Here is a 13,565-nt window from a genome sequence, read left to right as displayed (position 1 = left end):
TGATAGATGAAAGTGAAAGTAATCTAGGAAGAGTCAATGACTGATGGACTCTGCATCCCTGAATGATAAGATTTGAATTAGAGCGCCAGAGGGAGTTTGCATGAACAGATAAACCTTGTGCAGAACATGTCCTTCCATACAATCCTGATTCTATCTTTATTGTCCATAGCGGGTGAGTACAATTATTTAATGCTCGGTGTGTTTTTCTATACTGTATACTGTGCAGTATGTTTTCTCATTGAATAATGTAACACATTTATTACAGCCTGTATTATGTACTTTGGATAGCAAAGTGACTTTGTATGCATATGGCCTCAGATTTTTCAGTACAAACACAAATGTATCATAAAATTATTCTTTTATTTCTCTGTGCATATAATCGGTCATTCTTTGCAAAGTAAAAATGTCATTTTCTTCACTAACCTAGGTAAAAATGTATTTTCAAAGTGAACAAGCTCTACTTCTTTAGTGGATAATCCTTCTGTATCTGTATGCCGTGTGTTTTCTTTCCATGCCCTGTATTTTCTAGGCCCTTTCACACAGGCTTTGTGATCAGGTCCACCTGTCAGTTTTTCAGGCGATCCTGATCGAAGCTTCTATTCACTCCTATGGGGCAGCAGATGACAGCGGTGACGTCCGCTGACAACCCGCTGTTATCTGACCCAATCCTGTCAGAGAAATCCAAACGGATGGAGAACCTATTTTCCATCCATCTGATGGATGGGATCGGATGAAAACGGACAGGCGGTATTTTTTATCCGATCTCCCCATAGAGAGCAGGGCTCTGTCAGGTCCGTCTCTGCACAATGAGCGGAGAAGGACCGATCATCCGCCTGCTCAGCAGGGGATCAGCAGATGGATCCCCCACTGAGCAAAGCGGAGTCCATGGGGCGGAAAAGCCAGTGTGAAAGGACCCTTAACCACTTGCTTACTGGGCACTTAAACACTCTTCCTGCCCAGACCAATTTTCAGCTTTCGGTGCCCTCACACTTTGAATGACAATTACTCAGTCATGCAACACTGTACCCAAATTAATTTTTTGTCCTTTTTTTCTCAAGTCATCTTCCAGGACGGCACACCTGAGAGATGAGAGGCTCCTCCCTGCAGGAAACACAATCAACCGACAGCTGTTTTAAAGTGGTTGTATACCCACATTTTTAACTTTTACCTACAGGAAAGCCTATAATAAGGCTTACCTGTAGGTAAAAAAAAAATCTCCTAAACCTGTATGGTTTAGGAGATATTCCCCTCCGTATGCGCCGCTGACTGCAGCGGCGCATGCGCACAAAGGGGTTCTCTCCGTGAAAATCCGGCAGCGCTCGTCCGGCCGGACTGAAATCTCCCGCGCGCATGCGCGGGAGTGACGATATCGCGGCTTCGGCCACTCACAGCGCCGGAGCCGCAATACCCGGAAGAGACGCCGAGGGAGCATGTCGGCTCCCTCGGCGTGGATCGGGCCAGATGTCGGGGCCTCGTTCTAAGGTAAGTATTTCATAATGAGCTAGTATGCGGTGCATACTAGCTCATTATGCCTTTTGCTTTGCAGGTTTAAAAAAATAAAAATAAAATTGCGGGTTTACTACCGCTTTAAGTCCCCACCCTTCCCCTTGATCCTCAGTTTTTGATTGTGTTTCTCCCTACACAGCGAAACTGTTTGTTTTTTTACAAATGACCCGAAGCCTGGGGCTGGTGGTCTCCCGCTGGGAGCCGGACCACAAGCCTGGGAAGCCTCTGGGTCTGGTAGGATATTCTTGTCCTTCCTGGGGGGTTCCCCTATATTTTCCTCAGGGGGGCAGCAGAAATTGGAAGAGCCCCCCTGAGAGCTGAAGGACCCTGGGTACAGTGGTGTACCCAGAACTTCAGGGGCCATTATCCTGTCTTCCCTCCTTACCTGTACAGGTGGCTGTTCAGACGGGGGTGCTGGCCATCGGTTCTTTCCAGGGGGATCGTGTCCCCGACTCCTGGGTCCCCGGTAGCTCGCGTGGGCTGCCGGAGAGGGCGTGGCAACAAGCACCCGCGTCATTTTCAAACTTTGGGAAAATGGCGGCGGCGTTCTTACCCAGGAGGGAAGGCTGAGAGTCAGTAGGAGCAGGCGCCCACATCCTCCTTTCTCTAGAGCGAGGAGGCACCAGTTTACTACGGTGGATGTCTGCCTTAACCACCTCAGATATGAAGATGGGAATGAGGAATGGAAGGCATTGCGCCCCCCCCCCCATGTATATAGACTGACTGGTACAGCAGTTGGGGTAGGGGTACCTCCCTATGGGGACAGCAGTTGGGGGGGGGGGAGCACTTTAGCGGCTATCCTCCTTGCGTGTGGACCATAAGGATGGAAAAGCAAGCCCGCTGGCTGTGGCAAAAAGAGGAAGACGACAACGGTGAGTACTTTCCTTTTGCCGTGGGAATTTAGCTGCAAAATCCCCAATTCCAGCCAGAGGGTTTCTGGGCATTTGAGATGCCTGGGGTCTGGATTCAAATAGCCCTTAAGCTTCTGCTAAAAACACCAGCTGCAGCTCCCTCTTGCATCAGAGAAGCTGTATGGTGGACAGGTGGTGCAGAGGAACGAGTGTGCCTAAACCACCCTCAGATGAGAAAGAGGTAGGTAGGCCATTGCTCCCCCTTCCCCATGTATATACTGACTGGTGCAGTGCAGAACCTGGGGTCGGGATGCAAATAGCGCAGACACCACTGCTAAAACCACCAGCCACAGTTCCCTCTTACAGCAGAGACACTGTGGTTATCGCAGCAGTAGGTTGCCAGCCTCTCCCTACATGCCCAGTTGTGGTACATTACTAGGGATGAATATAGCATACAGAGGGGACCTGGTAGATACAAAGTTACTTACAGGCCAGGTATACCACTGAACAAGTTATTGATTGGGCAGTGGTTGGTGGATTCAGAAGCTCCCCTGGTCAGCAGGTGCACTAGGTTACCGGCCCTATTAGCCCAGCTGCTAGGAATCTGAAGTTGCTTCACGATGTTTAAAAGCTGACCTAACATTCAAGGATGGGCAGAGACCAAGCTACTGTGTGGCACAGTAGGGGTTCCCTTGTCACAGATCCTCCTTTTGGGGGTTGCTTGCTATAGTTAACTTTCATAAGCTCCAACCTCCCACTCCACCTTTACACTGTGGTTATATTATAGTGTAGGAGGTAAGAAGAAATTTTTTTTTTTTTTTATTGGTTTGGGCTACAATCCACTCAGTGGCAGATCTAAAGGCGATTCACCATAGATCGCTTCCTACATCCTTTTAATTGAGGATTTTCTGTGCAAACCTATGCAAGAGCTACATAATTGCTTGTTTGAAGCCTGCAAATAGCTATTTACCCCCCGCCCAGGCTAAACTGGTAACCACCTCTTCTAGAGAGGTCTTAAATTGGTCTCTAGGGCTGGGCTCATTGAGACTTTAGTTGCTAATCAGCACCACCTGGATATGTGCTGGCTAGCGTTTGCTCAGTCTATGGAGGTAAGGTAGGACAACAACTACTAATAGTAGGGTGTCCAACCATTTTAGGATTTGTTCCTTCACTGGTGGTGAAGGTTTAGTATCTACAGCCCAGGCTATGCCTATGAAATAAATTGCCTGTTGGTTATTTCATAAAGGGATAGACCATGACTCCTTATTGGCTGCACACCAGTAGACCTCAGTAGTGAAGGTTTGTCCTTGCTGGGATGTTTTTGTGGCACAGCAGAAATACACATTGAGATTTGTGACATCTCTGCTTATAAGGGCTATATTGCTGTACATCAGAAATGCACTGCACTGAAGCTTGTTTGCTGTCCTTTATATACTAAAGGTACTGCTTTGTTTGGCTACAGATCAGAAAAATACAACAGTGAAGGTGGTCTGTACTTTCTGGTTTTGTGCTGCACAGCAGAAATGCACATCATTGAGTCTGGTGACATCTCTGCTCATAATGGTTATATTGCTGCACATCAGACATACACAAGATTGAGGTCTGTCTGTGGGGCTTTGTGTCCTGTTTTAATGCCTTGTTGGTTACTTATCAGAAAGGCAGCAGTGAAGTCTGGTGGTCCTGATTTGCGTGGCGTTGTGCTGATTCAGACAGTGCTATTAACGGCAATGGTTGCCGAGTTTAAACATGCGATTTGACATGTTGAGTCGCATGACAAATCATTTCCATATGGATGTGCTATCTCTATTCATAGTGTTTTATTGTTGCACATCAGATATATACAGCATTAAGGTCTGTGAGGTTTTGTGTCCTGTATTACTGCCTTATCAGAAAGGCAGCAGTGAAAATTGATGGTTCGAATTTGTTGGGCTACATAGCAGAAATACTAATTGAACCCCTGCCAGGTGTAGTACATGTACTGCCTTTGGTAATCCGTGTAGCACCACAAAGTGGTGTTGTGCTGATTTTAGCCAATGCGATTTGACATGTGGAGTCGCAAAGCCAAATCTCTTCAATATGGATGTGCTATCTCTATTCAGAATTGTTATATTGTTGCACATCAGACATATATACAAGATTGAAGGTTGTCTGTCCTTTATGTCTTGCATATACTGCCTTATTGGCTGCATATCAGAAAGGACACAGCAGTGAAGATTGCTTGTCTTTTTCTGATTTTTGTTTTTGCTGCTCAGCTGAGAGACACATTGAGGATGGTGGCATCTCTGCTCAGTATTGGTATATTGCTACACATCAGACATACACAAAGATTGAATGTTTGTGTCCTGTATGTCCTATATTTACTGCCTTATCGTTTGTATATCAGGCACAGCAGTGAGCAGTGTTTCTCATGGATCTACCTTTCTGCATCTTAGGGATACACAGCAGGGGTTTGTTGGCTGCAATCCTCCAGGGAGTCACAGCATTGGGGACCCCTTACTTGTTCGACCTGAAAATTGCAATTTTTTTTTTTCCCTACGACCTGTGTAATCTTGAGGTCTGTGGATCCAGGAATCAGGGACTGCTGGTGTCGCACAGACACAAATGGTACCCATTGGAAGCCATAGTATATGACTTCTCATGCGTCTTGCAGTCCCAAGTCGCAGGTTGGGTCGCACGGGTGTGGGAACCCTAAACTTATCTGTCCCTTCTGATTGAGGTTTTGCTATACAGCAGAAATACTCATCATGGCATTATTGTTTTATTTTGCAGCAGACCAGAAAGATTGCAGCTGTAAAGGCTGTCTGTCTTTTTCCTCAGTGTCTGCTTTTATGTTGTTACACAGCAGAAATACTCAAGATTGAAGCTTGTTGGTGCTTTCTGTTTCAGAAAAACACAATGCTGCAGGTTGCTTGCGTCCTTTCTCAGTGTTGGTTCTATCTGAACTACACTACAGAAGTGCATGACAGAAAGGATTGTCTTGTGTTCCATATTTTTCCCTGTGGCATAGCAGAAATGCACAACACGGGAGTTGGTGTTCATATTGATCTTATAACTGTATTTGGTGGTTTGTCAGAAATACACAACATAGAAGTTTGGGTCTTTCTGTCTTTATATTTATAGCCTTGTTTTGCTGTACATAGGTAAAACACAACAGTAAAGGGGGTTCCTGTCCTTTCCGTATTTATATATCAGTTATGACCTAGCTAGCTGCACTAAAGAAATACGCAGCATTTAGGGTTTGCTTGAGTCTTAATGTTTTTATGTCTTGGCAGCACATCAGAAAACTAGACTGTGAGGACTGTTTGTCTACATTGAGGTTCAGATTTGGGTCTCTTCCCATATTTGATATATTGGTTTAGCTAGTCACACTCAGCCACACAACATTGTTGTCTATGCTTGTGTCCTTTCTGTCTAAATCTATTGTGCCGTGCCCACAATCTATGATCATTTTATTTGTGATATTAATAATACATGTATCACCTTTTTGTATTTCAGCCTTCTTTTCCATGGAGGGGCCAGGAGTTCGGGCTGCAGATGCCACATGTCAGAAAACCTTGACCACTTGCATTCGGGGATGCCAGAACCATTTCCTAGGGTTGAAGCCCTGTAGGGTTATGGGACACTGGAGGAAGGGGATAATGAATCGCCCTGTTTTTTTTTTTTTTAACAGAAAAGTTTTTTATTGTTTTGTCTTTTACAAAAACAAGGTGATAACATAACAGAACAATATCAGTATGGTAGTTATGCAAAACAAAATCACAAGACACATAAGTATCACATTCTAGGCATCCTAGAGGATATCAAACCAAAAACCCAGCATCCAATAACATCAAATCCTAACAACCTATTCCGCCCAATAAGGAACGACATGTTCACCTGGTTGCATCTAGAAGGGCACAGGTACTACCTACCCCGGGGGGGGGGGGGGGGGAAGGGAACGGGGCCTACAAATAATAATACGGAAAGGGGCCCGCTGATACAGAAAGGATGGCACCCAGGGATCGGAATCACCCTCACAGCCTAGGAACCACCATGGGGGGGGGGGGGGGGGGGGGGAGGGGGGGGGGGAGAAGGGGGACGGGAAGGGAGAGGAGGCCCACATCCGACTCAGGATAAGCCAGGCATCAGGGGGGGGAGCAGGTCTACACAAGACCCACCCCACCGAAGCATGGTCAGCCACAAGCGTCAATCCAGTTTGACCAGATTTTGTCAAATTTTTTCGGACAGTTTCTACTTTCATAGGTAATACGGTACAATGGGAGGACATTGTTGATCGTTTTCCGCCACATCGCCGCAGACGGCGGATCTGGCTGTTTCCACCTGAGTAGTATTTCCCTCCTGGCGTAAAATAGCGCGTATGTCAGGCATAGCTTGACGTAACGGTCACCCTCTATGTCATCCAGGCGACTAAGCAAAAATGTCAAGGGATCCAGTGGTATCGGCATCCCACAGACCTCTCCAAGAGCATCCGCCACCTCACTCCAGAACTGACGCAGTCTTGGGCATGTCCAGACCATATGGAAAAACGACCCCGCCTCCGAGTCACACCTAGTACAGTTGGGGCTGAGGCCCGGGTAAATGTTCGCAACCCTCTGAGGGGTATAATAGGCCCTATGAATAAATTTTAGTTGTATAAAACGGTCCCTGGCCGCAATCATAGAAGGGATGTAGGTGAGCAGGCAATCCTCCCACTCCTCCACATCCAGAGAGGGAATATCCCCCTGCCATTTGAGTCTGGACCGGCAAGTCGTAATGTCATGGGCAACCGTCAGGTGAAGGTACAGGGAAGAAAGCGGCTTCTCCAGGCCCACCGAAATCAGCAGGCTTTCAATGGGGTCAGTCTCCAGTGTAGGGCGGGAAGGGAACTGAGCTCTAAGGGCATGCTGAAGCTGCCAATATCTAAAAACGAACGACCCCGGTAGGCGGTAATCCCGACGCAAGTCCCGAAATGTAGCTATCTCCCCCCTCGGCATCACCTGTCGGAGCGTCACAATCCCCCTCTTAGCCCAAGCCGCAGGGTCAGGGACCGTGAGCAGATGGGGCAGCGAGGGGTTAGCCCAGAGAGGAGTGTGGGGAGAGACGCAGCCTGGCTTCCGGATAGCCACCCTGGAAGCCTTCCACACCCGGAGCACAGTTGCCATGGGCCCAGTCACCCTAGGGTCGGCTTTTTCCCCCCTATAAGGGAGGTTGGACAGTGCCGCATAAGAACCGAGATGAGCGGCCTCCAGGGTAACAGCCGGATTTTGACGGGGCTGCGAGAACCACCACCTAACCGTAACCAGGACCGCCGCCCAATAGTACACCAGGAAATTAGGAAGAGCCAGACCTCCCCTAGACAGCGGGAGATAAAGGATCTTCCTAGACACCCGAGGGGTCCTCCCCGCCCAGATAAAGGCCGACACCACACCATCCAGTTTGTGAAAAAAGGATCGTGGAATGGGAACAGGGGTCTGCCTAAAGTAATACAAGAATTTGGGTAAGTAAATCATTTTCAGGAGATTACCTCTACCCAGAGGTGAGAGGGGGAGGTTCCTCCAGGCGACACACTTCTGTTGCAGTTGGGCGAGCAGTGGGTATACATTCTTATCTATATAGCCCGACAGATCCGCCCCTATCCTCACACCCAGATAGGTGAACTCCTCCACCCACTCCAGTGGAGTGCCCGTGTCTCCCCTGGGGAGAGGTCGGCCCAGCGGAAACAGAACTGATTTGTTCCAGTTTATGCGGATGCCCGAGTATCTGCCAAACCTGTCAAAGGTCTCCAGGGCCGCCCGCAGTGAGTCCCCAGCATCTGCCAGATACAGTAGGGAGTCATCGGCGTACATGGAGATCTTATCCTCCACCACTCCCACCCGTATTCCCTTAATCGAAGCATCTGCTCTAAGAAGGATAGCGAGGGGCTCCAGAGCGAGGGCGAACAAAGCCGGGGAGAGTGGGCAACCCTGTCGCGTGCCCCTCCCCAGCCTGAACGCCTCCGACAGGACCCCATTCGTCCGGACACGAGCCTCGGGCCTCTCGTAGAGCATCCGGAGCCATGCACAGATTTCAGGGCCGAATCCGAACCTAGCCAGGACCTCCCAAAGGAAGCCCCACTCGACCGAGTCGAAGGCCTTCTCAGCGTCAAGTGAGGCCACGACCCCCGACCCCCCAGACGAAGCCAGTGCTATATGTGTGTGGAGCCGTCGGATGTTTATGTCCGTACCCCTACCCGGCATAAATCCCGTCTGGTCCGAGTGCACCAGGGCTGTGATAACAGAGTTAAACCTCATGGCCAGCACTTTGGACAGAATTTTAGCGTCCACATTTAGTAGGGATATGGGACGGTATGAGGGGCAGAGGGTAGGATCTTTTCCCGGCTTATGGATAACTACAATGACTGCCTCATGCATAGAATCCGGGAGGGTACCGTCAAGTCTGGCTCTAGTCAGCAGGGCCTGGAATTTCGGGGCTAGTTGATCCGCATACAGTTTATAGAATTCCACCGGAAGGCCGTCCGGCCCCGGCGTCTTACCCGCCTGCATGGACTTCAGCGCTCCAAGTATTTCCTCAGTGGATATAGGGGCGTCCAGGGCCTTAGCGTACGTGGGAGTGAGAGTCGGTATGTCAATCCCCTGGAGGTAGCCCTCCAGCTCCGTCAGGTCATAGGTAGCACGGGAGCTATAGAGCTGTCTGTAGTAGGAGACGAACTCCCGGTTGATGTCCGCCGGGAGGGTCAAAATGGAGCCATCGGCCGCTCTAATCTGGCTGATATTCCCTCCCACCGATTGTTCCCTAGATAGCCAGGCCAAGAGGCGTCCAGTCCGCTCCCCTTGTTCAAATATCCTCTGGGTTTGATAGAGCAGTCGTTTCTGCGTCATCTGTGTCCGCAGAAGGAGTACATCTCTCAACACCGACTGCAATCTATCATGATGGTGCGGTTCTGGGGTCCGAACATAGATCGCCTCCCGCCTGGCTGCCTCCGCCTCCAACCTCGTAAGCTCAGCCCCACGCTCCCTCCTAACCCCGGCTATAATAGCTTGGTATTGTCCCCTCGAGTATGCTTTAAAGGCATCCCACACAGAGGAAGCGGAGGCCGAGTCAGCGTTAGATCTCCAATATGTGACCAACGCTTCCCCAAACCTCGGCTCGACCCCCTCGTCCGTGATCCAATATCTGGAGAGGCGCCACAGTCTGTCTGAATGAGCCAGAGAAAGGTCCAGGTCAAGGAGAAGTGGGCCGTGGTCTGAGATACCACGGGGAAGAATCCGGACGTCCCTGACTTTGGGAAGAACAGGGGCACCCGCATAAATCAGGTCGATTCGGGAAAACGTTCTATATGAGGCAGAATGACACGTATAGGCCCTGGTCTGGGGATGTCGCCATCTCCAGACGTCGACCAGGCCATAGGTCTCCGCCCACTCTGCCAGGCCCTGTCTGCTCACTCCCGAAGGGAGAAGCCGATCCAGACCTGCGTCAGGGACAAGATTGAAATCGCCCAACAGCAAAACTCGGTCAGTAGAGAACTCTGCTATTTTGGCATTAACCTGGTTTAGAACCTGTAGGGAGGCCGGAGGTGGGAGATAGAGGCCCGCAATCACCCAGGGTTGATTATAAAGTAGAGCATGCATCACAATATACCTACCCCCCGGGTCAAGGGCCAGGTCAAGTAACTTAAACGGGAGGGACTTCACCACCAACACACTAACCCCCCTTGAAAAAGTGGAGTGGGTCGCATGATAGTGGTGACCCACCCATGGCTTCTTAAGGCTGAATGTTTTTTTACCCATCAGGTGGGTCTCCTGGAACACACAGATGTGTGGATGGTAAGATTTAATAAACTGGAACACCAAGGAGCGCTTCACAGGAGAATTTAAACCTCTCGTGTTCCAGGAGAGGACCCTAAGAGAAGCCATCAACAAGGACGGTAAATAATATGAGATGGGAGAGTAGGATAGTGGGACATCCATCTCTCCATCCAAGCACCCAGACCCGGAGGGCCAGGCCCATGATCAAACCATACATAACATTAGGGCAGTGTGACTCAGCAGTGATAATGTCGAGCATAACCCAATCGAATTGCCCTGTTTAGTAAGAACTTGGAGAGTTCTGTTCAGAGGAGTATTAGGGCCTGAGGATGAAGTATAAAGATGTATACCCGATCGAATAGGTTTCGGCTCGGTGCATGGCCTTCATTTCGCCCTTTTAGCAAAAATAGACGTAGCAATATGGGTAGTCTACTCCTGCTAGGGACTTTAATCTCCTGAAGTAGGCTCTCAGGCGTAAGTAAGGACATAGATTGGGCATGCCTTAAACCCAGGGTTCAAGCTTCTGTTAATCTATTTCCCTTAAGTAGGCTTCCCTTTAGTCTTTTGCTGACATAAAGATAAAAAGGAACAGTTGCAGTTTTATTTCCCTCAACAGGGTAGTGTTAAGACAGGCCCTCTTATTGATTAATGTAGTGTCCTTGTCTTACACAGGTCTCTTATTTATCTTTTTAGTGGTTCTAAGTAGCACCTACAGGCATAATAGGCCATGGTTGTTAGATGTGTGAGATAGGCAACATTGCTAACCTACAAGTTTAACATGTTTTCTGATTCCATTTTTAAGAGCCCATTTCACCTAGATACTGCACCCGAAGCGGAAAAGGCAAGAACATCTGTGGAGCAGACCTGCAGATCAGCCGCATGATCCAGCTAAGATGCCTTCATCAAGCATATGAGCGTATGGAGTGGAGGTAAAGCTCACTGCAGAGCCAAGGTTCGCCAAGAGGGTCTTGCAGTGGCCCCACCCTAAGGTAGGCCTGAGGTACTTGTTTATCCTCTCAGGTGTGCCGTCCTGGAAGATGACTTGAGAAAGGTACCAGTTACTTACCGGTAACTGTCTTTCTGGGAAATCTTCCAGGACGGCAGGCCTACTTCCCGCCCGTTGGAGGAGGGAAAATTCTAGAACACTAGAAGGTGAGTACCTATGAGGAATGATTTCCCTTGTGAACCTGATTCAGGAGTTACTTCTCTACAAACTGAGGATCAAGGGGAAGGGTGGGGACTTAAAACAGCTGTCGGTTCATTGTGTTTCCTGCAGGGAGGAGCCTCTCATCTCTCAGGTGTGCCGTCCTGGAAGATTTCCCAGAAAGACAGTTACCGGTAAGTAACTGGTACCTTTCGCACAAATAGATCTTTCTTTTGGTGGTATTTGATCACCTCTGGGGTTGTTATTTTTTGCGCTATAAATGAAAAAAGACCGAAAATTTTGAAAAAAAACGCATATTTCTTTGTTTCTGTGACAGAATTATGCAAATTATTAATTTTTCTTCAGAAATTTTGGCCACAATTTATACGGCTACATATCTTTGTTAAAAATAACCCAAATGAGTGGATATTATTTGGTCTTTGTGAAAGTTAGAGAGTCTACAAGCTATGGTGCGAATCGCACAAAATTGATCACATCTGATGTACTGGTGGCCTATCTCGCTTCTTGTGACCCGAACAAGTCAGGAAAGTACAAATACCCCCCAAATGGCCCCTTTTTTCGAAAGTAGACATTCCAAGGTATTTAGTAAAAGGCATGGTGAGCTTTTTGATGTTGTAATTTTTTTCCCACAATTCTTTGCAAAATTAAGATTTTTCATTTTTTTTACTTTTTTCCACAAAATTGTCATTGTAATAGGTTATTTCTCTCACGTGGCATGTGTATACCACAAATGACACCCCCAGAAAAATTCTGCTACTCCTCCTTAGTATAACAATACCACATGTGTGGGACTTTTTCACAGCCTGGTCACATAGAGAGGCCCAACATGCAGGGAGCGCCATCACGTGTTCTAGGAGCATAAATTACACATCTAACTTGTTGACTACTTATTACACTTTTGAAGGCCCTGGAGCACCAGGACAATGACACGTGACACTGATGACAGATGGCACTGATACGTGGCAATGATGACACTTATACGTGGCACTGATGACACGTGGGACTGATGACAGATGGCACTAATATGTGGCACTGATGACAGATGGCACTTATACGTGGCACTGATGACACGTGGCACTTATGCGTGGCACTGATGACACGTGGCACTGATGACAGATGGCACTAATACGTGGCACTAATACGCACTGATAAGTGGCATTGATGACACGTGACACTGACAACAGATGGCACATGACACTGACAGGTGGCACTGATGATAAATGGCACTGATACGTGGCACTGACAGATGGCACAAATATGTGGCACTGATGACAGATGGCACTATGTGGCACTGATGACACATGGCACTGATGACAGATGGCACTTATACATGGCACTGATGACAGATGGCACTGGGGACAAATGGCACTAACAGGTGGCACTGGGGACAGATAGCACTAACAGGTGGCACTGGGGCAGGTAGCACTGGGGTGGATGGCACTGGGATGGATGGCACTGGGATGGATGGCACTGGGGCAGGATGGCACTGGGGGAGGATGGCACTGGGGGAGGATGGCACTTTTTTAACTTTTTTTTTTTCTTTTTTTTTACACTCACGGCCGCTGCAGCCGTTCATCTCTCCCTCCTCACACTCTGTCTGTGTGAGGAGGGAAAGCGGCGCTGAGAGATGATCTCATATGTTTACATATGAGATCATCTCCCATTGGACACGCCGATCGCGCTGTAAACAGCCGCTGTGATTGGCCGTTTACAGCAATCTGTGTTTGCCTGTCTCCGGGGGACACGGCAAACACAGAACTTCCCCGATGCGCTCCCGCGGCGGCACGCATTGCGGAAGTAAATAACAGGACGTCCAGGGACGGCCTCCCGGACTAAAGCGCCTGCTCTACGGCCGTCATTCGGCTATAGGGCGGGCGCGAGGAGGTTAAAAATGGTTCACCTTTTAAAATTCTGTGTCAAAACACCACCAGTAGTGATGGCCGAACAGTTCGCACGGCGGTCGTTTCGCGGAGAATTTCGGCTGTTCGCGATTCGCCCGATCGGCGGACTATTGCCGCCGTTCGCCCGGCGGACTTCCGTGTTTACTGTGTAAAAGAACTTTGACCTATGATGACACATCCCTCATGGGGTACAGGACAGCAAATTGAGACATTACAGCAAATGGACACTTGGACATTCCCCCTAACTTATAAATACACCCGATCCGGCGGCCATTTTACATTCTTTCTTCTGTCACTATAGGGAGAGGTTGCTGTGTGGAGCAGGGAGAGATTGCAGTGACCCAAATCGCTAGCTATT

The sequence above is a fragment of the Lithobates pipiens genome, unplaced genomic scaffold (genome assembly GCF_037356315.1).
Source record: "Lithobates pipiens isolate NorthernLeopardFrog02 unplaced genomic scaffold, aLitPip1_a1.2 Scaffold_16, whole genome shotgun sequence".
Lineage (NCBI taxonomy): Eukaryota > Metazoa > Chordata > Amphibia > Anura > Ranidae > Lithobates > Lithobates pipiens.
The sequence above is the reverse complement of the archived record's forward strand: the minus strand, read 5'-3'. Positions refer to the sequence as shown.